Below are 26222 nucleotides of genomic sequence, written 5' to 3'. Positions count from 1 at the left end.
AATGACTTTATAAGCTTTGATATCAGTCTTTTCATCATAAAGTCCCAGTTTTAATCATTTCTCTAGGGAAGTACCTATAAACGCACATTAAACATAAATCAGTCTAACAATGGATAAAAGTATCGCTTTAGGCCTTAGCATACGTATATTTAGGGGCTCGAATATGCAATAGTCAGAGATCATCACACCCCCAAACTTACATATTGCTAGTCCCTTAGCAATACAGAACTAAAGAGCCGCTTTTATTGGAATCACGGTTGCATTTAGCCTATGCAACAAGCCTTTAAATCCCTAAGTTACCCCTAGTGGACGAGTTGTAGTCTCATGAGGGTTTCCAGTGATGGTACCCACAAACATCTCAAATAGTGCCTTAATTACACAACAAGCTCATTCAAGCCTATTTTCAAATCATAATATCTCTACAGTTCATTAATCAATCAAATATAACAAGTACAACCGATCATGTAATCAGAAAAACTTTAACTCCCAATTATAATTTAGCTGTCATGGTCCCCATATGTCAGTTTAATCATTTATTCAACAATTTTAATCTCTAAAACTCTTTGAAAGTGATCTTACAATTAAACATGTGGCTTACTGTCCATGCTTGCATTTATTCCTTGTTATTCCTTAATTCACAGGCAAACTTTTCAAATTCCAACTCCCAAGGCATTATTATCTTCTTCTTCTTTTTTTTGTTCTATAGGTATGCATTTTTCAAAAGGATACTCTGCAATGTTCAGGTCTATTAAGCTTTCTAAATCACCCAGTAACGAAATTTCAGCCAATGACTCCAAGACAAGATGGTCTTAGGGCATTAAGTGATAAAGCACCCCTCCGGACCTAATTGTTCAAGTAATCTAGGCAACCTAAACCCCTTATGTAACAAGCTTTCAGCCAATAACTCCCAGACCAGATGGTCTTAGGACATTAGGTGTCAGAATACACCCCTAAGGACTTAATTGCTCAAACAATCTAGGTATAGACCTGAACTTGATCATTTTTTACTTATTTTCTTCACTTTTTTTTCTTTTCATTCATTCACATTGGTAAAGAATTTTTTTTCATTTATTGCATTGCATACATACCATCTTTTTTTTTTTTCTTTTTTTCTTTTTTTTATGCCTTGGTTATCAAAATTATCAAATCCAACTGCTCATCTCAGTTTAACTCAAAACAAAACAAGACTTCTAGTTTTTACCCCACATATTTCATGCAAGTGTAAATATGTTTTTTTTTATGCCTTGGTTATCAAAATTATCAAATCCAACTGCTCATCTCATTTTAACTCAAAACAAAACAAGACTTCTAGTTTTTACCCCACATATTTCATGCAAGTGTAAATATGTGCAAAGTGTAGAATCTCAGAGATCAATATTATTAAACAATAATCATCCTAACAGAGTAGAGCACAGGCTACTAATTGATTTCAAAAAATTATAAGAATCCCTTTTCACATTATTTTGGTATACAAACCATTTCTAACCAACATCAGACTGCAAGTAGAATATATGATAACCAACAGACTTAAAATCATGCTTATAACATCAAATATCAAGACCTTGTGTTATCAAAATTTTGAATTTCCCCCGTACCCCCAAAATTAGTGTGCACATTGTCCTCAATGTGTAAAAACAAAAGAGAGTTTAGAAAGATATTACCATACAACCTCAGACCAGCAAATATATACCAATATGAAACATAAAAGGCAAATAAGAAGTCACCCCCAAACTTGGTCTGTAATCCCTGGGAAAATCAGCAAACTTCAACACACATCAGAGTATCAAGTATATGGAGTAATAACAGAGAAATATCACATGTAGTTCAAAGATCAACACATGGATAATATAAGCAAAAAAACATGTATATCAATTAACAATATCAGTACAATACTTTTAAATAACAGACTTAGGGCAGAAATACAGCGTAAAGAAATAAAGACATAAAAAATATTGCCCTAGTCTCCAAAAGTGCCATAAAAAATACATAAACATACTGCCTTAGACAGTTAATCCGTATGAGATTGAGGAAGATCGGTAGAAGTAGAAGGGGCAGATGGAGTGCGGCGTAATAGCTCCTTAAGAATGCTATACTGCGCAGTCAGCATCTGTCTCAGCACTGTCTGTCCATCCTGCAGCTCTGTCACCCTGGCCTGTAACTCTCTAATCTCAGCCTCAGAAGAACTCTCAGGCTACACTGTAGGAACTAGCCTCCTCCTCGGTGGGGCCTGGCCATCAGAGGTATCCATCTCATCCTCTGTGGCCTCCTCATCATCCTCCTCATCTTCTGCCTCCTCCGCCACTGCGGCATCTGCATGGTCGTCCGAAAGAATAATAGGGGGAGATGGGTAAGGTGGTACGTGTAGCACATATGGCACCCCCTAGCCTTGGTATCCAATCACCGTCGATCCTCTCAGATCTCATCGTCAACCCCCAACTCCTTGCATCTAGGCTTGGGCATATGCCCTCAGACATTATTCCATTGAGTGAAATGATATTGAGTGAAGACGGTCATGGTAGCCTCATTCGGGGGTAATGAAACCCCCAAGATCTCCATCAGGCGAGTAACGAGCCTGGGAAACTGTAAGTGGTGGGTAAGAGGGCGTCTAGCCTCTCCCATCTCATCGTAGAGTTGGTGCATCTGTAAGAACACCAACTGGGGTATGGACACCCAATAGCCGGCGTGGAATGCATAATGTGCATCCACCATCTCTATGCAACACCCTATCTTATGTCCGATAAGGCGAGCATTGGCCACAAGGACCATGTCTAGAAACCAGAATCATCGCGGAAGATGTAACTTCCGGATCATCTCTAAAGTGGTGGAGTGCCTCCCCTGACCAAGATCTCTGACCACCGCCTCTCTAGATAGGCCAGGGGGAATCTATGGAAATTACTCCTGAAGAGCGGCAGAGCATCTATGGTGGCAGCCCATAGCTCTCGCTATAGCCGCACAGTCCACTGTCAGCTCCACTCCCTTGACAGTGGCTGTAAAATAATCCTCTCCATCATTGGTATCATCACCCGCATGTAAAAGCAAAGTGCTATAAAACGCACGCACTAGTCGGGGATAAGCAATCTGTGCTAGATGCCTCAGAAATCCCGACAACTGTCGAGCTTGCAGGGTCTCTACTGCCCAGAATGTATCTCTGTGCCGCTCAAAATCCTCCAGCATAAAATCTATCTCATGATGAATAATGTTGTACCTCCAAGCATCATCCAGTGCCATAGTTGGAGTCTGAACAATCCTCTGTCACGGACATCGAGGCATCTCTATAACAGTGTCAAGTGCCTCAGCAACTCCTCCCAATAACTGCCCCTAAAAACTCAAAACTGTGCTCCAAGGCTCGAGCTTTCCACTGGTTGAGGCTCGAGCTTTGTGTTCCTAATGCTCGAGCTTTCTGTAAGCAAAGGCTCGAGCCCAAAGATGAGAGCTCAAGCTTCCTGGGTGTAAACACCGAATCAAATTCCTCCAAAACCCTCCAAAAACATCCCAAATCAATTCAAATCACCCCCAAACTTCTCCTTAATTACTCCACAACCCCAAACTTCCAATATTTATAACTCAACCGTTCAAAACACCTAAACTCGTGTTCTTCAAATCTAATATTAGATCTGGAATTTTTGCATGTTTAGATGATTATCAAAGGTTAGATACAAGATATAGAGGATTTAATCTAACTTTTAGAGTGATTGGATATGAATTTGGGGCAAAATCAGTGAATATATATAGAAAATATATACGTATATATACATATATATATATATCTATATAAATCGAAGGAAGATGGAGATGATTTCTTACCTTTTGATGTAGAATCGATGCCTGAGATGATGAGGATCATGAAATTGAAGAGATTGAAGAGATTTGGAAGAGAAAGGAGGCAAAAACGAGTGAAAGCAAGATGGTTTCAAGCTCGGCATGAGGGTTTTTATATATTTTAATGTACCAGAGGTCAAGCCCTAAGACTAATGCTCGAGCTTAGCCGCTAAAAACCCTAAAGTTAGCGATGAAGGAGGGCTCGAGCTTAGCGTGTGCAAGCTTGAGCTTTTAGTAGCTGATGCTCGAGCTTCAAAGTGAAAGCTCGAGCTTTGAGACAAATTTTTGTATTTTTCTATTTTTTTCAATTTTTATTTTCTTTTTCTTAATAAACCTAACCTAAACTAAACTAAAACTTAAATACTAATAAAAATAACTAAAACCTAAAAAAATTAAAACAAAAATAAAAATAAAAATAAACTACAGTACAACATATAGATGCTAAGTTTAACGTCGATAGCTCGACGAAAACTGACCTCTCTAGTCCAAGTAAGTAGGATCATGAAGTTCTACTGCTTCCATTGTGCCTCTCCGCACACTACCCTCTATGTAGGGTTTAAGTCTCTGTCCATTGACTTTGGACAACTGTCCAGTCTTACAATCTTATATCTCTATTGCACCATAAGGTGTAACAGAAATAACCATGTATGGACCTTCCTAACGTGACTTCAGCTTTCCAAGAAAATGTTTCACTCGTGTATTAAACAACCAAACCTTCTTCCTGGGCTCAAAAGTCTTACGCAAGATATACTTGTCATGAAATGCCTTAGTCTTTAATTTGTAAACCTTAGCACTCTCATAAGCATCATTACGTAATTCTTCGAGCTCGGTTAGTTGAAGCTTCATGTTAGAACCAGCAGAGTTCATATCAAAATTGAGCTTTTTTATCGCCAGAAAGCTCTGTGTTTTAACTCTACAGGAAGATGGCACCCTTTACAATAGATAAGATGGTAAGGTGACATACCAATCGGAGTCTTAAAAGCTATTCGGTAAGCCCACAAAGCATTATTTAGTCTTAATGACCAATCTTTACGATCTGGCTTAACCGTTTTTTCGAATTCTCTTAATCTCACGTTTGGATATTTCAACTTGGCCACTTGTTTGGGGATGATAGGGAGTAACAACTTTATGAGTGATGGAGTATTTTTGTACCAAAGTACGGAAATACCTATTACAGAAGTGAGCACCCCTATCACTAATAATATCCCGTGGCATACCAAATCGACTAAAAATGTTCGTTTAAATGAACTCAACCACGACTGCGTGATCGGCGGTTTTAGTGGCCACTACTTCAACCCATTTAGACACATAATCAGCAGCCACAAGAATATATTCATTTTGATTTGACTGAACAAAAGGACCCATGAAATCAATACCCCATACATCAAAAACCTTAATGACTAAGATCGGAGTTAATGGCATCATGTTTCTTCTGGAAATTGATCCTAACTGCTGACATCGAAGGCATGACCTACAGAACAAGTATGCATCCTAAAAGAGTGAAGGCCAAAAGAAACCACACTGAAGAATTTGAGCTGAAGTTTTCTTTGCACTGAAATGACCTCCATAAGCCAAACTGTGACAGAAGGTCCGAATACTATGAAACTCACTCTCAGGAACACATCTACGAATGATTTAATCAGCGCAATACTTGAAGAGCTGGGGATCTTCCCAATAGTACATCTTAATCTAAGAGAAGAATTGATTTTTTTCTTGCTTTGACCAGGACAAAGGAATTTTGCCTATTGCAAGGTAATTCACAATATCAGCTGACCAAGGCAAATCCGTATGAAAAACCCCAAACAGCTGTTCATCCAGAAAGGAATCACAAACTAGAAATGAAGTTGAGGTATCCTCAATTAGAATTCTAAAAAGATGGTCAGCTAACACATTCTTTAACCCTTTCTTATCCCGAATTTCATAGTCAAACTCTTGAAGCAAGAGGATTCATCGAATCAAACGGGGTTTGGTTTCCTTTTTGGAGAGAAGATGTCTCAAAGCAGAATGATTAGAATAGACGACTGCTTTGGAACTTAATAGATAAGATCTGAATTTGTTCAAAGCAAAGACAACTACAAACAACTATTTTTCAGTAGTGGTATAATTCAATTGTGCATCTAAAAGAGTTTTGCTCGCATAGTAGATAACATGAGGAAGTTTATCGACTCGTTGTCCCAAGATAGCACCCATAACATAATCAGATGTGTCACACATGATCTCAAATGGAAGAGCCCAGTTTGGAGGATTCATGATAGGAGCTGAAGAAAGAAGAGAGAGAAGCTTATGGAAAGCTTCTAGACATGATTCATCAAAGACAAAAGTAGCGTCCTTTGAAAGTAGATTACACAAAGGACAAGAAATTTTACTGAAATCTTTAATGAGACGTCGATAGAACCTGGCGTGCCCAAGAAATGATCGCACTCCCCTTACAGAGGTAGGAGGAGACAATTTAGAGATCAAATCTACTTTGGCCCTATCAACTTCAATACCTCTCTCTGAAATTTTATGTCCTAAAACAATCCCCTCTTGAACCATAAAATGGCTCTTCTCCCAACTAAGAATAAGATTAGTTTCCCTATAACGCTGAAACACTAGGGATAGATATTGGAGGCAGTTTTCGAATGTGGACTCGAAAACAGAGAAATCATCCATAAAGACCTCGAGAAACTTTTCAACCATGTCCGAAAAAATAGACATCATACACCTCTGGAATGTTGCTGGCGTATTACACAATCTGAAAGACATTCGTTTATATGCAAATGTACCAAATGGACAAGTGAAAATAGTTTTCTCTTGAGATTCAAGGCTCGAGCACCCTAAGGTCAGGCTTGAGCACCACTAAGTAGGGCTCGAGCTCTGAAGGTACAAGGCTCGAGCTTCAACGCCTTATTGATTTTTCTTTTTTTTCTTGCAGGGCTCGAGCCTCAGGACTTGGGCTCAAGCTTTGGTCCCTGAATTCTTACAAACTTCACTATTTAAGCTCTTAGCTTGCTCTGAATGACCGGCAACAACTCTGTATGTGCTCGAGCATTGCTAAAAACTCTGGACTTGCTTCGGTATTGTGGGCATAACTTTTGACTCAAAACTCCAAATTGAGCAAACTCAGCGACTCAAAACTAACAGTTTCAAGTCGCTTCATTCGAACTACAAGAACTAGGTCGAACAGAATCTTGTATAGAGCGAAGTCCTAATGTCCAATCGTTAGAGAAGGAAGCATTTCCAATCGTCAAGAATCCTTTCGACCAAAGCCAGCAATAATCGATACCCGATGCTTCTACTTGTTCACTGGATAGCATACCAGTTGTACAAGAATTTTCAGATGTTTTTTAAAGAGATTCCAGGGTTGCCACCTAGTCAAGAGATAGACTTTGTTATTGACTTAGCTCCAGGTACTACTCTCAAAAAGTGTATGAAGTGGACGTCCCAATATGTCAATATGAATAATCCCCATCTCTAAGACTACAACATTCCAACTATGTTCTAACATGCTTTGCGATTCAATACACAAGACAATAATATATTCAATAATGGAAACATATTCTTATGAATATAAATATAACAATCATATAATCCAATGCTTAAAACATAACGAAGTGAATCCTTCAGTATCCAACTATCAGAAGGTTGAGTTTGCTTAAGAACACTTTTATAATGAGCATGCTTGGAAGGTATACACTAAGGTGTATAAGGACGGTCCGATTAAGTCAGAACGAAATGTGAACTTGAAGAAGTCAGAAAACAATGATATTAGTGCTTTATATTTAGGAAGATAATGATGCTGACATTTTGTGTTTATTATTCATGCATCATGACATCATACTATTTTGTTAACATGGTCCGATATCAGTCTTTTCATCATAAAGTCCCGGTTTTAACTGTTTCTCTAGGGAAGTACCTATAAACACACATTACACATAAATCAGTCTAACAATAGATAGAAGTATCACTTTAGGCCTTAACATACGTATATTTAGTGACTCGAATATGCAATATTCAGCGCTCATCAGAGCCCTTATTTTGTAATCTCATTCTTTTGGATACAATTTCATCATTTTGGGATGAATGGATAATGTTAATTTGATGTAGTTATGTTTCTAATTTCATATTTGGATTGTTTAGCACAATGGTCTATGTTTAAAAAGGGCTAGAGATGAGTTTTGATTAATCTCATGAACCTAGGATGCATCCCAAATGTTTTTATAAAACTTGAAAATTTCACTTTTTTTGGCGTAAGCCAAGTAACCAGTTACATGAATCCATTTAACTGATTAGTTGGTGTAAGGGGGAAATCTCCATATCTACAAGTTCACTGGCCCAAACCAAGTAGCTGGTTAGATGGTTCATCTAACCAGTTAGATGAACCATCTAACCAATCAGTTGGTTGGGCAAAATGCATGTATATTGGGTTAAGTCATCTAATCAGTTAGATGGTTCAATATAACTGTTTAGTTGGTCATATATTTGCACCTTAACCCCAGATTTCAATATAGTTACCCCCAGACTTCAACCAAAGCATAGAATGACCATAGAAAATGACAGTTTTACCCCTGATGAGTTTAGAAGCTATAATGAACGTATTAAATGACTATTTTGCCCTGTTGGGTTCTAAAGCATTATTTGACCACGATAAATGACCATTATGGACTCTAGAACTACTATTTTAATGGAAAATAACCATAGTACCCTTGTATGATATCAGGTTCGGGTAAGGACCCAGTTAGCGATCCGAATCCCCGAGTTTCGGTCGTTACAGATTCCAAAGAAATTTTTTTATGCAAGGTGGGATTTAAACTCACGCCCCTTTCATAACGTTTGGCACATCGAGAATAGTAACCCGAGGTAAAATAAAAAATAAAAAAAATCCAGGGAATAGTACCCTGAGATATTATTCACCTTGTGAATAACAACCCGAGGTAAACCAAAAAAAATCACCTCAGGAACAGTACACCAACATACTATTCACCTCGGATTTAATTTTCCTAGCTGGGCCGAACCAGGAAATAGGGGGTAACTGATAGGGAAAAAATAATTTTGCATTAACTAGCTACGTTGACTAACCGAATAACAAAAATATCACTTTGAAATCCTAACTTCCAGGGATATCAATAAGTTCAACAATCCCACCAATTTGTTGGGAGATAGATGACCACCCAATACAACGTGTGGTTAGAGGGGATGAACACAATCCCCAAAAAATATTGTTATCTTTAACTGATGCAGATCACAAGGACTATAAAAGACAACTCTAGCTAATTAAACCAGGTAGATAAAAGTAATTTTGATTACCGCCTATGGCTTAGCGGTACAAGGTTCCTACTTCCCAAAGGGAAGTCAGGGGTTCGAACCTTAGTGGATGCAGTGTGTGTGAGTCCCAACTAGGAAAAAAAAAAAAAAAAGTTATTACGATTCACAAACTCAATATCTTACAATTATCACCGGTTACTAACTTTACCGTCAGAGTGTCCTCAGCTGGCACCACACCAATACCATCCGAGGTGACATAATCTTCATTGTTTTGCAGGGAAACGTTGTCGTTATGAATCGAATAGATTTTCACATCAACATAAATAAATATATATTCTAGAACTCTGTCATCAATCATTTTGTATCACTGTCACTATTACTATTGCTTTACATATTCTATTAATAAAAAATCGTATCTCAAATACAAAATAATAATGATTAGATATGTTTAAATAATCTATATTATAATGTTAAATACAAATATTATATAATAAACAAAATAATATTAAAGAAAAATTCAAACAACTTAATAAATTTCACAATAATTAATATTTGAATAGTGCACATATTTAATAGTGTATGAATAATATAATAAAAATTAAAAGTGCTTTAACTAATATTTGTTGTCAAAACAAAATTAAAAATCTGTTTGGAATATGTTATGATATTGTTTTTCTGATATTGATCTTTAAATTTGGGATCATATCATGTTTGGGACGGCTAGTTTGAAATAAATTATAACATATCAAATTTTTGGACCCAAAGTCATATCACCAAATTGGTGATATTGTGTGTTTTGATTGTGTAATTGATAAATTAAAGCAAATTTTTGTAATTTTCAAAACAAATTTATGTTACCAAACCCAAAATACTCTTACAAAAATAAATTTTCATTACCAAACTCACTACACTCCTACAAAAACAAATTTTCATTGCCAAACATAATTGGATTTCAACCCAAAACACTTTAAAATTGACCAAAAACATAACTTAACGGCAGAATATAAAAAGTGCCTAACAACGGCAACATCCGTTCAACAAGTCCACTCTCAACTCATCACCAATGCTTCACACACTGCTGAAATGCCGATGACAATCTGAAACAATATACTTTGGCACTACTCACTCAGTTCCTTCCCCAAAGAAGCTATCTTTCTCTACAAACACCTTCAATTCCACCACCCACACCGGCCCATCTCGTTCGATAGCTTTTCCTACTCTTTCCTCATCAAAAGCCTGCACTAATTTGCAGCGAACTATAATGGGTGTGCAATTTCATGGTCTTACTCTCAAAGCTGGATTCGAGTTTCATGTTTACGTGCAAACTGCTCTGGTCAATATGTATGGGGTTTGTGGGTCTATTTTCGAAGCGAAGAAGGTGTTTGATGAAATGCCTGAGAGAAACTCCATCATTTGGAATGCTTTGACCACGTCTAATGAAATGTGAGGAGTTGGAGCTCGCTCGTTCTCTCTTTGAAGTGATGCCGACTAAGAATGTCGTTTCATGGACTGGCCTTATTGGTGGGTATGCTAGGATGAATCGGCCAAAGGAAGCTCTGTTGTTGTTTCGGAGAATGGTTGTGGATGAAGGCATTAAACCAACTGAAATAACGATTTTGGCGATTCTCCCAGTACTTTGGAATCTCAGGGTTCTTGAGCTTTGCCAGTCCGTCCATGCTTCTAGAGAGAGGAGCGGGTTCAATGTATCTGATATTCACATAATGAATTGCCTTATAGATGCTTATGCAAAATTTGGTTGTGTAGAGAGTGCATTAAGACTTTTTGAGGATGTGTCTGCAGAGAGGAGGAATTTGGTGTCATGGACCTCAGTAATTTCTGGGCTTACAATGAACAGGATAGTGAAAGAAGCTGTGGATAATTTTAGAAGAATGGAAAATACTCGTGTGATGCCGAATAGTGTGACGTTTTTGAGTGTTCTAAATGCCTGCAGCCATGGAGGGTTGGTCGACGAGGGGCTCGCGTTTTTCAGGAAGATGGTTAATGAGTGTCAACTTGTACCAAACATTAAGCACTATGGGTGCTTAATAGACATGTTGGGAAGGGCCGGGAGGTTTGAGGAAGCAGAAAAGATCGCTTTGGAGATTCCTCCTGAGATGGCCAATGTTGTGATTTCGAGGACGCTTCTGGGTGCTTGTAGTTTCCATGGTAATGTTGAGATGGGAGAAAGAGTTACAATTAATATATTAGAGATGGAAAGGGGATATGGTGGTGACTATGTGCTTCTGTCCAACATCTTTGCCGGTGGTGGTAGGTTTGCAGATTCAGAAAGGACGAGGAGAATGATGGATGCTAGAAATGCCCCCAAAGTTCCTGGCCTTAGTTTGGTCTGATTAATAGAGCAGTGCAAATTAAAAGGCATGGTATATAACTTTTATGCTGGGGAAACCCATTTTTCACATTCTAATATGCATCCAGATTGTTAATTGGGCTGGGTTTTATACATAAAGTTAGAAAGACTTTAGAATATAATCATAGGCCAGATCATTACTTGGGAAATTCACCTTAAGATCCTTATGATCAAAGAAGTAATGTTAGAACAACTGTAGGGGCTGGTTTCATGACTCTTGGCTTCTTGAGGACTGTAGATTTGGGTATTTTTGTTAGGAAGACTTTTTGCAGATATGTGCTAAAAATCTGGATTACTTTGAGGCAATGAAGTTACTTAAGAAGATTCCATAATTTGGTTGAACAGTCCTAGTACTCGTCTTATATGGTAGAACTAGAATAGTTGATACCAGATTGGTATAATTAGAATTTGGTGGAGACTTTTGCCTAAGCGAGCAACGATTGATGCAGTGTAGGAAAGAGTTTAGTCAATCAGGTGTGCCTCCCTATGATATGGATGGAATGCATAAGCTAATATAGAATTAGCCAATAGCTACATATGTCAGTGTAAAAGGAAACTACTCCATGCCTTTGAGTCTAAAATTTAGTCTAGATCACATCTTAAAACCTTTTGGAATAAATTAATTTGTCAGGCCTTTGTTCCATGGCTGCTAGTTGGGACTGTATGAGGATTTATTGGTCTGTCTATGTGGGGCTTCCTTACACCAAACTTCAATTTATCTCTTTTTTGTTTTTTTTCTAGAAAAGAATATGATCAAGAAGAAGTTGAAGTCAACCACTGGTTCAGGTATACTAATATACTATGGAAGGATGAGTGTACCAAGAAGAAATCATATTAACACTGGGTATGAGTGTCAATATATATGTAGAAGCACAACATTGCCCTTCTCAAACATGCACATTTTCAGTTAGTAAGTTAGTGAGCAGGCACCATTGCTCATCTTGGTAAGTAATGGTTTTTTGGTATCTATAGATATTATCAGATTTGCTCCAGCAAGTGTGATTGGCTTTTTCCTTGCGGCTTAAAGTTTCAGTGTGGTTCATGCTTGCACACTGAATAAAAGATATAAGCCTTGTCATATTCTGAAGACACTTGATCGGAGCAAGGTTTGGCACTGGTGTCCAATTTACTGAACAGGTATCAAAAGAATGATCTAGAATATGATCTATTACTTTTACAGGTTATAATTGAGGGGTGGGTGTTCAGACTACTTCTGTAGGGAACAATGCTTTCAAGATTCTGTGTTTAAGTTTATAGCATGAGATATATTTTACAACTGCAATGTATACTGATGGAACTAATCTTCCTTTACATAAAACAGAAAGTACCGATTTTCCTTTCTTTTGGTTGCCTTCTCCATGCAACAACCAGCTCAGTTCTATTTGTAAATCCAGAGAATTTCTGCATTATGGTCATTACCTCATTGGATTGCAAGTCCAGAGTCTAGTACAAGAAAACAACAATGTAAAACTCTGATAGTATAACTGCCGATGCATCCGCACCAATTTAGTTGAGGTATTTTGACCAAGACAGTTTCATTCTTCTCTACCATGTACAACCGTGACATCTCTCTCATGTGCGTTAGGCCAAAGTTAAGCTGGCAATTGTAAAAGTTCATTTGCCAAGCATAAATATGGGATCGGAATATAAGGACTGATTCATAATAATGTCAAACCTTAGTTTTTTTATTTAATCCATCTTTCAGAACATCTAACTTTTCCTTCATGCACGCTAGGGTAAGACGAGATTCATGGGCTTGGCAAAGTATATGTTCATCTCGTGGAGTTCTAAAACACACATTGAAGTGGCGGATAGCTAAAGGTGATCAAGTCAATATTCGGTACAATCCTTGGATCCCCGACTCAAGCAATTTTTTCATTTCTTCACCTCGCCCCCTTGCATCATCAGTTAAGAAGATTTTCAACTCGGTGAACACCCATTCAGATGATTGGAATAGAAATTTAGGCCTTCCTTGAAATGTTACTCTGAAAATAGTTTTCTATTTTCAAACAGTTTTCAGAGTGACAAAAAACTAAAAAAATTATTTTTGGTCTGCTTGGATATGTTTTACAAAAATAGTTTTCTAAAAACTGATTTATAAGAGTTGGGGGTTTTAGAGAACTTCCTTTGTAGTTTTGAGAATTTAGGAAACAGAGAGTCTGCTAATTGAAAACGTGGAGAACTGCCTTCTGTGCTACCTTCTCATTTACAACACTTCTCGCTTATTTGATAGCAGCCGCACAATCCTCCCTCTCTATTTTTATCTTTTCAGAAGAAGAGTTCTCTCTGCAGATTTCTTAAGCCATCATCAAATTTGTTTCTCTCAACTGCATTTTCTCTAGTCGTGGACTAACGATCGATCTTAGTTGCTCTGTTAAGGTAAAACAATCAATCTCTCTGTCTCTCTCTCTAAGATTCACAATTTATTTTCACATGCAAGGAGAACTATTTTATGTTATGATCCATTGGGAAGTTTTGTCGTTTCTCAAGTTCATGGGTTTTCTTTGGTTATCTCATAATTTGATTTGGGTTGAGGTTTGATTGCTTTGCTTTGGTTGGATGGATTTGGTTGAGAATGAGAGTTCTTATGGATTCGGTTGGGCTTGATTTACTTTTGTCATACTTCGGATTAGGGTTTTCCTTGATTGCTTTGATTTCGTACATCTAACTATGCTCTCATCCAGATTAAGGTTTTCCTTGATTGCTTTGATTTTGTTATACTCCAAATTGTGGAAGCTATCCTTTATTAGGGGCTCTGCAATTGTTCATGTATAATTTTCTGTATAATATTGTTCTTCTTTATTTCTTTTCCTATTGCCTCTCACTGCTCTTCGAATTCTCTCTAGGTAGTTCTCTTAGTCATCTTAGTCTATGATTATTCAATGTATCAGGTTCGGCACTTTTTCAGGATTGTTCAATGTGAAATGTCGCTTATTAGTATCACTTCGTGCTTGCAGGATGACATTGCGATTGATGGAAACCAAGTTGAGTTAATTGTAGACCATGTTGGCTGGTTGTATCAGTTCATAATGCTTGTACATGTTCAATAGTTAAATATAGATTACCTTTCCTCAGTTTAATATTTGAATTTTAGAATCTTATTGCTCTTTTTTCTTCCTTTATTCATTTTGAGCAACCCCTAATATTGGGAAAGCCTGATTTATGACAAGTTTGAGGATTTTTTTTCGGTCAATTATAGAGGAAGCTCTCAGTTCTTTGTAGTCATGAATTTTCTGTTAATAGACAAGCATTATTATGGAGGAGTATCCTAGTTCGTATTATAGGTTTGGATCTCTCTCTTCAGTGAATGAAGGTAATCACAATTTTTGCAAATGCAAAATTTTTAAACAGTTTGAAGTTCAAGATATAATTTTCTGTTTCTTACAATCATGGCAAATAATTTTATTTTATTTTTTTAAAAAAAAAAGAATTTATTTTGTAGTTTTTCCAACCAAGCGGATTTTCACACGCAACAAATTAAATACTGTTTGTTTTCGATTCTGATTGTCTAAAAACTGTTTTCCGAAACTAAAAAATGAAAGTGATCCAAGCAGGGCCTTACTTTCTCAAATGATTGCAATAATTATTTTCAATACGATTTTGATCTATCTCTGTCTACTATTCTCAACTGGTTCGATACTTTTCCCTTTCAATGCTCTCAACTAGAAAACTGAGTGGACTATGTTAGTCTCTCTCTCAATGGATATGTATGCTAGAACTTTTGGAGTCATTTGTTTGAGAATGATGTATCCTTCATCAATGGACAAAACAATGATGAGCCACTATGGATAGTGGCATCTCTCATGCTGTGCTTCAAATGAAAAAGATTTAATACTTATAAATCATCATGTTACGAGCATAAATAATAATAATACACTTGCGCCCATCAAATTATGCTAATTTCTTAAGGAAATTTTATATTTAGATGGAGTTAGGAGTACAAAATAATAAAATGGTCTATTTTAAATATTTAATTTTCAATTTGATTGAATTGAGCAAAATAATTACATATGGTATCAAGAACAATTGTTGAGGTCAAAATGTCCTTCAAACTCTTATTCCAAAATATCTAATCATTTTTCTTAAATTAAATAATTCTTTAAATAAAAAAAATCAAGAAACCACATTTCTCATGTTGAGTTGAACCACCTACGTTCATAAAGAAGTACAACGAGGACATGAGATTAATGAGACACAGAGTTGTTGAATCCCGTGGGCCATTAGTGCAAAAGCTTGATAATTTTCCTTGGGTTAAGGATTCCTATTGAAAAAGTTTTATATATTTTCATCAAAACAATGTTCTATTATTTTTTCCTTCAGAAAACGAAGGTTGGGATAGAAAGTTGAATTTTTGTTGATTTCTCCTCTCTCTCTCTCTCTCTCTCTCTCTCTCTCTCTTTTTCCATAAGTAAATGGAATTCAATAGAATTACAACAAGGTTTGTAAAAAGTTTTAGTCTATTCAATGTATCTCATCAATTCCTGTGTTACTGTTTCACAAGTAATTTTAGTGCAAGAGTAATAGCTTCGTTTCAAGAAAAAAAAAATTTGGATCAACACAAGTAGAAACTCAGAGATATACTTTGGTTGATAAAGATAAGATATAATTAGCATTTAAGACTCAAGAAAATGCTTCCTATCTCTATAATATTGCTTAGCTTCTTATGCACGTATGCGTGATATGTTTTTTAAATTTTTCTGAGTTAAGGAATTATTTTATTTAATATGAATAGTTTGGTATTTTGAAATAAGAGTTTGGAGGACATTTATGACCAAAACAATAATTCTCGACCAGTATGTAATTATTTTACGTAATTCAACTGAAGTAAAAATAAACTTTAGAAATACATTATTTTGTTATTTCCTAAATTCTACTTAAGTATAGTTTTCTCATTTTTTAATGAGTGATAAACATGAAACTTTATCTACCTCCTGACGAGGATGGTGAGGGTCTTGAGTTCCATAGGGACAAATAAGCGCGTCTTGTGATTCCGGAGAATACGGGGAGTTTTTCTCCTTTTTCGCCCGTGAGTTTCTTGCTAATGATAAAAAAAAAAAAAAAAAAAAAAAAAAAAGGTAGATATTAATTTTACATGCAAAGTGGAGGTTGTTATAATATAATAGATGATGTATTTACATTGCCACAATACAAAATCTTAAGGCAATTGTTTTGCATGCTTTTGGAATGAAGGATTATGTTTATTTTTGTATGGTAGGAAGAAAGAGAGGAAGGTTGAAACAAGTTTCTATTGGTACAATGGAGAGTTGAGAAAAGAGAAGGATGAATGCAGGAGGTATCCTCCTTTTTTTAATATAATTTTCCATCCATCGCAAAATGATATAAATAATTATCAGGGCTGGCTTGATTTACTTCGATGCTTAAAGTCAAACAGTTAAATTAGGCTTTTCAACATTAACTATATTAATATAATATTATTTATATTTTTAATTTAAGAGAGTGGTTTAATTGTTCAGGCAATTAATGATTAAAGAAGTCAATAAAGTACAAAGTTTAAAAGAAATATAATGTTAGAACAGATATTGATTTTGAATAAAATTTAAAAATTAGAGGAAGCCCAAAGGTGTGAAAATGTTGAGAGAAAAATGAAGTAATGATAAGATAAAACTTTTGAGTTAAAATAAACTTGTATTAACTAATAGAGAAGAAATTATATTTATTGGTAATTATTTCAATATGCAAAACATAATCAATACATTAAAAAATAGCATCTCCATTCGATTCTTCAATTCTTAGAAAACGCATTCAACGACTAGTTTTGGCATGAAGAATTTATATAACCCATATGTCAAATGCCTAGTTGTCATTTGGCGTAGGATCAAATATGTTAAATTTTTGGCATACAACTTTTTGATATGCCAAATCAAAATTTGACATATAACTTTTTGATATGCCAAATCAATTGTTTTTATTATTTTAGGGTAGATTACACTTACCACCCCTGAAGTTTGAGTAAATCTCACATCGGTGGAGCGTTTGAGATTTATTACTTTGACCTCCCTTAAAACTATAAAAAGTCAATTATACCATTTTATGTAATATATTTTTATAAAACAAAATATATTATAAAATCTAAAAAAAAATCAATTTTCTATCTCATCTCTCTTATTACTTTCTCTATCATCTCCACCACCGTTACCCCCTGCTAAAAAAAATATTGTAAATAAAACTTGCATGTAATTTACCCATTATTTTAATATATAGGTTCCACATATTACTAAAACTTGCATGTATTTTACCTTTTAAAATGTACTTTTTGTTTGTTGTTTAATTAAAAAAATATATATTAATAAATTTGACATATCGGGTAGAATTATTTAATATATAGACATGTCAAATTTTCATATGTCAATTTATCACATTATACCTCAAATAAATTTAACATATAAAATTTAAAGATTTGGAAGTGGAGATGCTCTTGCATTGGCCTTAGAGCAACTCCAATGGCCTAGACTTTAGAGATTTTGGGTCATTTTTCGCTATTGGACTGCTTTAATAGCATCTCCAAAAAATGGGTCCCATCTAATGGGTTGCGGAATGGGTCGCAGTATTCAACGACCCTCTCAGCGAGCTGCGGGCCTGCCTATGTTTTGTTTTATTTTTTTAATTCTGACCAGAATACTATTTTAGCCCAGATCGCTATTCCTATGGGCATGTTTGGTTGAAATAAATGGTAAAAATCATATTTTTGGCTTATGTTGGTCCTTTTTTTTCCCTCAAAATAATTGAACCAAAGAGCCATTAAAGCACTATTTGGCTAACACAAACAATGCCTTAAAGGCTTTTTTGGGCAAAAAAAAGTTTTAAAAATTGAAAATTAGTGATTTTATTTCCTTTTCAAAATTTTCAATGTTCCTATTGACATTATAACCGTTTTAGGTATTATTTGGCTGACCCAAACATTGCCTTAACGGCTATATTGGCTAACCAAACAATTTTTTTTTATTTGTTTTCCCTAAGAAATTGAAATTTATTTTAAATATAATTTTTTTATTAAAAAAATGTGTCTTTGTTTTCACTATAAATTAATAAATCAAATGATATTAGATATTGTATTGTTTACAAGATTTCATACATATTGGCTAAATTATTTAATCAACAAACAATTTAATTATTTATTTCAAAATAAAACATTACACAATAAATATTCCATTACATAAACTGATAACAATTTAAAAATAAAATAATGCAACATAAATTAAACACTTTCTTCACCAAAGCGGTTCCACAGATTTTCAATTAAATCTTTCATCAACCGCGTATTTGTCTCTTTGTTTCGAATTTGGACTTGGCGAGAGTAGATGTGTGCCGCTAAGACTGATGGATTTTGAATTAAAGTGGGAATCGAGATTCTCTCCTTCTGTGGCGGAGTACATCTTCCAACATTAGCATGATGCTCATCTTCAATGATCATGTTGTGAAGGACGATGCATGTTTTCATTATAAGGCACAAGTCCCCTTTATCAAAAAAACGCACTAATGCTTATGTTGTTGCAGACTTGCTCTGCAAGCCCCAAAAGCTCATTCCACATCTTTCCTACAGGCCTCTTATGTTTGAGCAAAAAGTTTTTCTTTTACTGTAGTTGGGTGCGGGATGGTCTGCATCAAAGTTACCCACTTAGGGTATATACCATCAAATAGGTAATACCCCATTCTCTAGTAATGGCCATTCACAACGAAATTTACTAGAGGAATTTAGCCAATAACGATAGTGTCGAATACCGGAGAATGATCCAGCACATTAATATCATTGTGTGAACCTGGCATTCCAAAGAATGCATGCCAGATCCACAAATCTTTTGAGGCAACTGCCTCCAATATGAGCGTGGGCGTATGAGAGCGTCCTTTGTGCGTGCCATGCAACGCCACCGGACAATTCTTCTACTCCCAATGCATACAGTCGATAGAACCAAGCATACCCGGGAATCCTCTCTCCTCCCCTTCTCGAAGTAGTCATGCTATGTCGGCTTCGTTGGGACTATTCCCCATACACACCAATAACAGCTTTATAAAATGTCATCAGGGTTTCAATGGCAGTGCTTTCGCCGATTTTAATAAACTCGTCACAATAATTGGCTGCACAATCATATGCGAGTATACGTATTACAGTTATCATCTTTTGTATAGAAGACAACCCCAAACGACCTGTTGCATCCCTTTTTTGGATAAAATAGTCGTCATAAGCTTTACCATCATTCAGGATACGAAGAAATAGTTCTCGTCGCATCTTGAATCGTCTGTTTAAGTACTCCGGTGGATATGTGCAATTCTCGCCAAAGTAGTCTTTCATTAGTTGACGGTGGCTTCCCTCTCGATCACGATGAATGTACCACCTCTTACGCAGTTTAAAAACTTGTTATACTATCTTTAGGTTCACTGAATTCAAAATTGAATGAAAGGCGTCTTGATTATGTTGAATCATCGCGTCAATAGGGTTATCAGATGAAAAGGATGATGAAAAAGATGACGAAGAAGATGAAGAATTAGAGCCTGACAAAGGAAAAAATAGTGATGAGGAAGCCATTGGAATTTTGAGATTGAAGGAGATGTGAATTGATATTTTGCTAGAATAAGTTGAGATAAATGTAATGATGATGAGATGAACAAATGGTTCTTTATATAAGATGAAAAATATAGTTGTTATAAATATAGCCGTTATAAATATAGCCGTTACAAATATAGTTATGAGGAAAAAGTTAAAAAAATAAAATTTATCAAAAATTTTAAAAATATTAATATTTTTGGAGAGCGAAAATGCACCATTGGAGTACATACAATAGCTAAAATTTGAAGACTCTAAAATGCTGACGTGGCTATGGGAAATGCTGACGTGGCTATTGAAAAATGCTGATGTGGCAAATTCGAAGAGCTTAAATTCGGAGAGCCCATTGGAGATGCTCTTAGGTAATTACCTCTATCACCTTATGCTTGAAACGCCTAATGTTATATATATTGTAAACATTATTACATTTCAATGTTTTGCACGCTTTTGAATTCAACAATTACTTGCATATTAGTTTATATAATTAGGTGTAGCGATGTTGCCTGAGTGGTAAAAGGGTCGGGCCTTCCCACCTTCCTAGGTTCAATTTTCCCTCTTCCAACTAACTACTAATCATTGCTAAACTAAAAATTAATAATTTAGATAATTAAGGTGTGCAAGAAACCATATAGATTAACTTCTCAGTTCTTAGCCTTAACTAAAGATAGTATTAATTTCTTTTATACTCTTTCACTTAACCAAGTCAAATGAGAATGACACATTCTTTTCCTTGATTGTCTCCTTTTTTTCTTTTTCTTTTTAACGTTTTTTTGCACTCACTCTCCTATTCCTCGTACCAAAAGAAGCATTACCCGGATATTAATATATCTAATGAGGGTATAATGATGAAATTAATATAACACGTATTAATTTTTTTTCCCAGCAATGAAGAGTGTCAATTGATGAAACTAATATAACACATATCATTTTTTATTTTTTATTTTATAATAATAATAATAATAATAAGTTAGGAAGCACGGACAGTTTTACGAAGGAGCCATACCAATTTCTGATACCGACACTCCTTAGATACGTGTCTAACACTTCATATACGTGTCGATAAATAAAAATTAATTTTATTGTTTTGGACACTTCGCCGACACTTCGCCGACACTTCTCGGATACTTCGCCGACACTTTTCAGAAATTTTGCCGAGACTTTTCGGATATTTTTAACACAGGTCTACCCATTAATCTTATAACGACCCGAACCCTTGGGTCCGAATCGTTAGTCGGGTCATTAACCGAACCCGAAGTCAACTAGGGACAACACCATTCTTTCCTATGTCAATACATATTATACGTGTCATTCCGGGTTTATAAAAAAATAAGTAATAATATTAAAATGAGATTAAAGTTACAAAGTATGTCAAAACGGTTTACTAACCCATCGAACCCTGTAGAGGAGCGTCGTCCGCCACCTGCCATCCGTGTCCTGAAAAATGTTAAATGTAATGGAGTGAGCAAATTGCTCAATAGGTAGCGCCTAGAACCCACCTCTTGTAGCCCCATGAATCCTAACAATGAATAAGACAATAGGGAACAGAGTCATACAAAGCCGGGAAAAAATATAAGATACATTTTCAAGTCCAAAACAAAAGAATGTCGTGCCATGAATGCAATGTCATGCATGTCACTCCCCAATTTTTCAGAAAACTTCCATCATTTCACAAACTGTTAATATAACCCTCCATTTGGTGACTCCGCCGCGACACGAGAGAAGGATTAGCTATTATCCCTGACCTTTGGGACCTCTGCAGTGTCATTTGGGGCCCGATAGCTCAACCACGCTAGGCCAATCTCCCTAGTTCCCTCTAGGCTATATTAACACACCGGCCCTTTGGTAACTTCGCGGCGACCGGGTTTTCTTAAAACCGGTTCATCAAACTCTCCCCAAAAATCCCCTTTTTCATTCTTATCAAATCATTGTACCATTTTTCATGCCCATACTATGAATGCATATCACATGTCTCTTTAATACTATGGAAATTTAGAGAATTATTATCACACAATTAACATACTTCCACATAAAATTTCCAATAAATTATTAAGCATTATAGGCATGGAAAAATTAACATATGAAGCATACTTTACAATAATTCTTAGAAAATTTTCATAAGCTTCCATGTATCATTTTTAGCAATTTTGTCAACACAATAACATATAGAAATCAATAAGGAAGCATGACAAGTAATTCTAAGGAAATTTCCCTAAGCTTCCATATATCATTTCTAGCCAATTCAATAACATAATAAGCATGAAAAATTAACATTTAAACATGTTTTCTATACAAATCCAACAATACATCCAATAACATACTTTATATACCCAAGTAAATCAATTTAAAAAAAACAATCAACTCAAATTAAACATACTTAACATGGATTATAGTAGAAAATTCACAAAGGTGGAAGAAAAATGGGAATTAGAAACCCCTACCTCAATCTAAGCCAAAAGCCCCAATTTTCACCTCAAACCCTCAAAATGGTTCTCAATTTTCGGACTTCCTAAAGTGGCCAAAAGCTGAAATTGCTGGTATGGATTTGAAGATCTCGCCGTGGGGTTCAATTTGCCGCAAACGGCACTTAAAATTACTAAGTATTGAGTGAGAAATCTAGGATTGAAGTTTGATTAAAAAAAAAAACGAAGAAGAAAAAAAGAAAAAGAAAAGAAAAGAAAAAGCAAGCTACAGGTGAGAGAGAGAGTTACCTGCGGGGAGAGGAAGAGAATGAGACTAAATGGTGGTCTCATAGCTTTTGTGTGATAATGGTAGGTCCCACCATTTCCATTTTGTTTTCCCTTTTTCTTTTATCTTTAATTTACACCACACACACACATATATATATACATACATACACCTATTAAATTACAACCATATAAAATACATTAAATAAAATAAATATGATGTAAATGAACCCAATTAAAATTTCTGCATGTAACAATTCAAGTAGCGGGTCCCACACGGGACTGTCCGGCCCGAAAAACGAAAAAATGTTAAAATGATCACCCTTGTATTTCAAAGAGTCCTGAACTCAATAAAATGCTCCAAACAACTCTCGGACACAACCGGCATACTCCGCAGTGCCTAGCACGCAAAACGGTAAAAGACAAAAATGCCCTTACAACAACAAAAATTCCAGAAAAAAAATAGAAAATGATGAAAAATGGAAATATTACAATCTACCCTCCTTAAAAAGATTTTGTCCTAGAAATCTACCCTCTTTAAGAAGAAGACCCATAGCCACACACATTCCGAGAACACCTCACAAAAACCCCAAACTAGGAACTCAACAACTATATTGCCTTTGACACCGGACGTCACTAGGCAATCACGCACCACTGCCACTAAAACTCAATATGGGTACACTTGACTTAAAACCAACACTGGTCCCCGCTACACTACTACACAAGGCTCGAAAGGAAAATGGTCATAAGACCCCTGAACATGACAATATCCTATCTCACCCGTCCATTTAAAGGACACACAAGTCCCAGACAAAGAGTCATATCCACAACACAATCAGACTCAAACTCAGATCTACACCTCTCAGTTAGACCAACACTTGCCATCCAATATACGACTATACGACTACATAATCATACAACAACCACCAATCACACCAATCGGTAATCATTATACTGATCAACTTCAAGATAACTAGATAATGAATCTCCTAATGATTCACCAAAACAATAAAACATATCATCTTGTACCCAAGTCACAAATCCTCAAAACAAGATCTTCAATAATCAAGGATTGTACCACAAACCCCATTATCGGACACTTGGTTTTACCTAGCACACCTCGTTATCCGTGACAACCACTTGAGTCCACACCACCTTTCATTATCCCTGACAAATTGAAATAATCATTGACCTTTGACCCGACATCATGCTAAAGAGGGATTGATTTAGGAGAAATGGTTGGCTAGGCCATTCTCATCCTCAATCTAACCTCAACATAGACATCATTCCTGTCCTCGGGTCCAAACCTCAAACACAGTCTCACACAGTCCACAAAACATCCATGAGATCGACTCTCTAATCAATCCATCACTCTAAATAACCTCAACAACTATACAATCACATACCAGTACTAAGAATCTCAATCATTTCTCAATCATACAACTCACAACAAGGTAAAAACAACACGGCACCAAACGTCACAATCCTCAACCAGCACGAGAGATCTCTAATTTCCTCATAACACCTATACCGGGTAAACGACTTCACAGCATCATTCGATTCAATTCTTACCTCTTCAGAACACACAATATGCCCGTCTCATGCCTGAAACCTCAAAACTAAAGTCAATCACTTTTATTATCCCTCCTCAATAGAATCACGCATTCAGCACTCGAACAGTACCAATAATTGTCCTCAAGACACTGCTCAAATCAAACATCAATAGAAACACCCAAGTACATGACTCACATCACATCACCTAATCATCCTCAACCGCCGTTCATGACACATTTCCTAGCCATCACTACTAGTACCAGACTTCGAAAACTTACAATCTCTATTCGATAACCTGTGCCTCACATTCTACCAGCCAAAACCACTCTCAGAATAAGTACACCAAAAACCAAAGACTCCACCTCCTTCCGTAGGAGTGAGTCGACTCATTCAACCAAACCTTTACTGTAAACTCTAACAACGTCACAAACCACACACAGGTCTGTCCACCTACGGACGCACACAACTTCTAAAGGAAGAACAAGACTTATGACAAACGACGCTCTCGCCAGAGTTAGAATAGACAGAAAGAGTAATGAACCCCACTCTCACAAGAGACTGACGACTCGCACTTGAATATGCCCGACAACCTGTCACACGCTACTCACTAATCGCCTAACCTTGGACACCCAATTTCATATGAGATGAAAAGAACTTCTTACACGCAAGGAGAAGAACCAATTGGAAACAGATACGAAACTACGAACTCAATTCTAGATGACCTCACCATTAACGAACCATCATACCCTATCGACATAAAAACTTCGCATACGATACTCTGCAACACCCATGCCAACCCAAACCAATCAGATAAGAGCACCGACGCTCACAGCACACTAACGCCCAAAACAATCATAGCCCTTTGGACACCGTGTCCCGTTATACCTAGAATCAGTTACTCCCAATCGACAACCTCTACGCCATAAAATGACAATTTACCATCCATATCATCTCTACCTACCCAGACGACACTGCCTCGATCACCCTGCACACAAGACCCGTGACCTCACTCAAAACAACCCACTGACTCTTCAAAAGAAAAAGTTGCCTACCTGGAAAAACCTCGCACTCTGGTTCTAAAAACTAAGCTGACCACAATTGCCTCAATTAGTGCACAATCTCATCACTTACCTGACAACATACAACAACACTTACAATCCTAAACCACATTCGGACCATACTTCAAATTATTCCACTCCTCATCACTAAACATCGTACCATAACACCTTCATTGTCATTCATCCAAATCGACAGTTCAAACCTATCATCCCACCGGACCATCAAGTCACTACCAAGAAGTCCTTCTCCCAATATCCTTAAGGTAACACTATTATAACAAGAAAATAACCATTACTCTCGATACTCCCCATAATGATCACTGCATACTACTAGAAAAGAACCTTAGTACGACAATACCATGCCGATAATTCCTTAAAACAAAAATGAGCATAAGACCCAGAATACTCAACACCCAACTATCACCTTAATAGCATCAATGATACCATCAATCATTAACGTTTAACCGACAACTTAATCCACTCCTTATAAGGCAATATACGTGCCTAAATGAGAAAACCTCATACTCCAGGTTCAACGTCACTACCTCCCTTCTTCACTGTTCCTTAGAACACTATTGGCCCTGACAAAAATCAAATGGCCTACCAACTAAGCTTACAAGATCAACCTCGTTCCACTCGTTCTTATCATGAGTCTACCTTTTCGGATCCTCAAACACCGAGCACTATCTTCTGATACGCCAGACACAATTGAAATACAACTCGAATCCACAGCTTTCAAATTCTAAAACACAATTCATTTGATAACACCATACTCACCAGTTATCACTTCATCCATAAACAACCAAACTCTCAAATGACCCCATACTACCTGCCTTATCGTGCAACCCTGCACTACACAGCTAAAACTGACCACTATACCTTACCTTGAGACCTTCTAGACAGCCGTGTCAACCATAAACCCCGCTCATCGACTA

General features: G+C 36.3%; 1 pseudogene; it reads left to right on the top strand.

Annotated features, from left to right (window-relative positions):
* The first annotated feature begins 9857 nt into the window (after positions 1-9857).
* LOC132303274 (pentatricopeptide repeat-containing protein At1g09220, mitochondrial-like) lies at positions 9858-14677 on the top strand (annotated as a pseudogene).
* The last annotated feature ends 11545 nt before the right edge of the window (positions 14678-26222 follow it).

Source organism: Cornus florida, unplaced genomic scaffold (genome assembly GCF_030987335.1).
Source record: "Cornus florida cultivar Cherokee Brave unplaced genomic scaffold, ASM3098733v1 CherokeeBrave_3.0.0_Hap2_Chr04, whole genome shotgun sequence".
NCBI lineage: Eukaryota > Viridiplantae > Streptophyta > Magnoliopsida > Cornales > Cornaceae > Cornus > Cornus florida.
The sequence above is the reverse complement of the archived record's forward strand: the minus strand, read 5'-3'. Positions and strand labels throughout refer to the sequence as shown.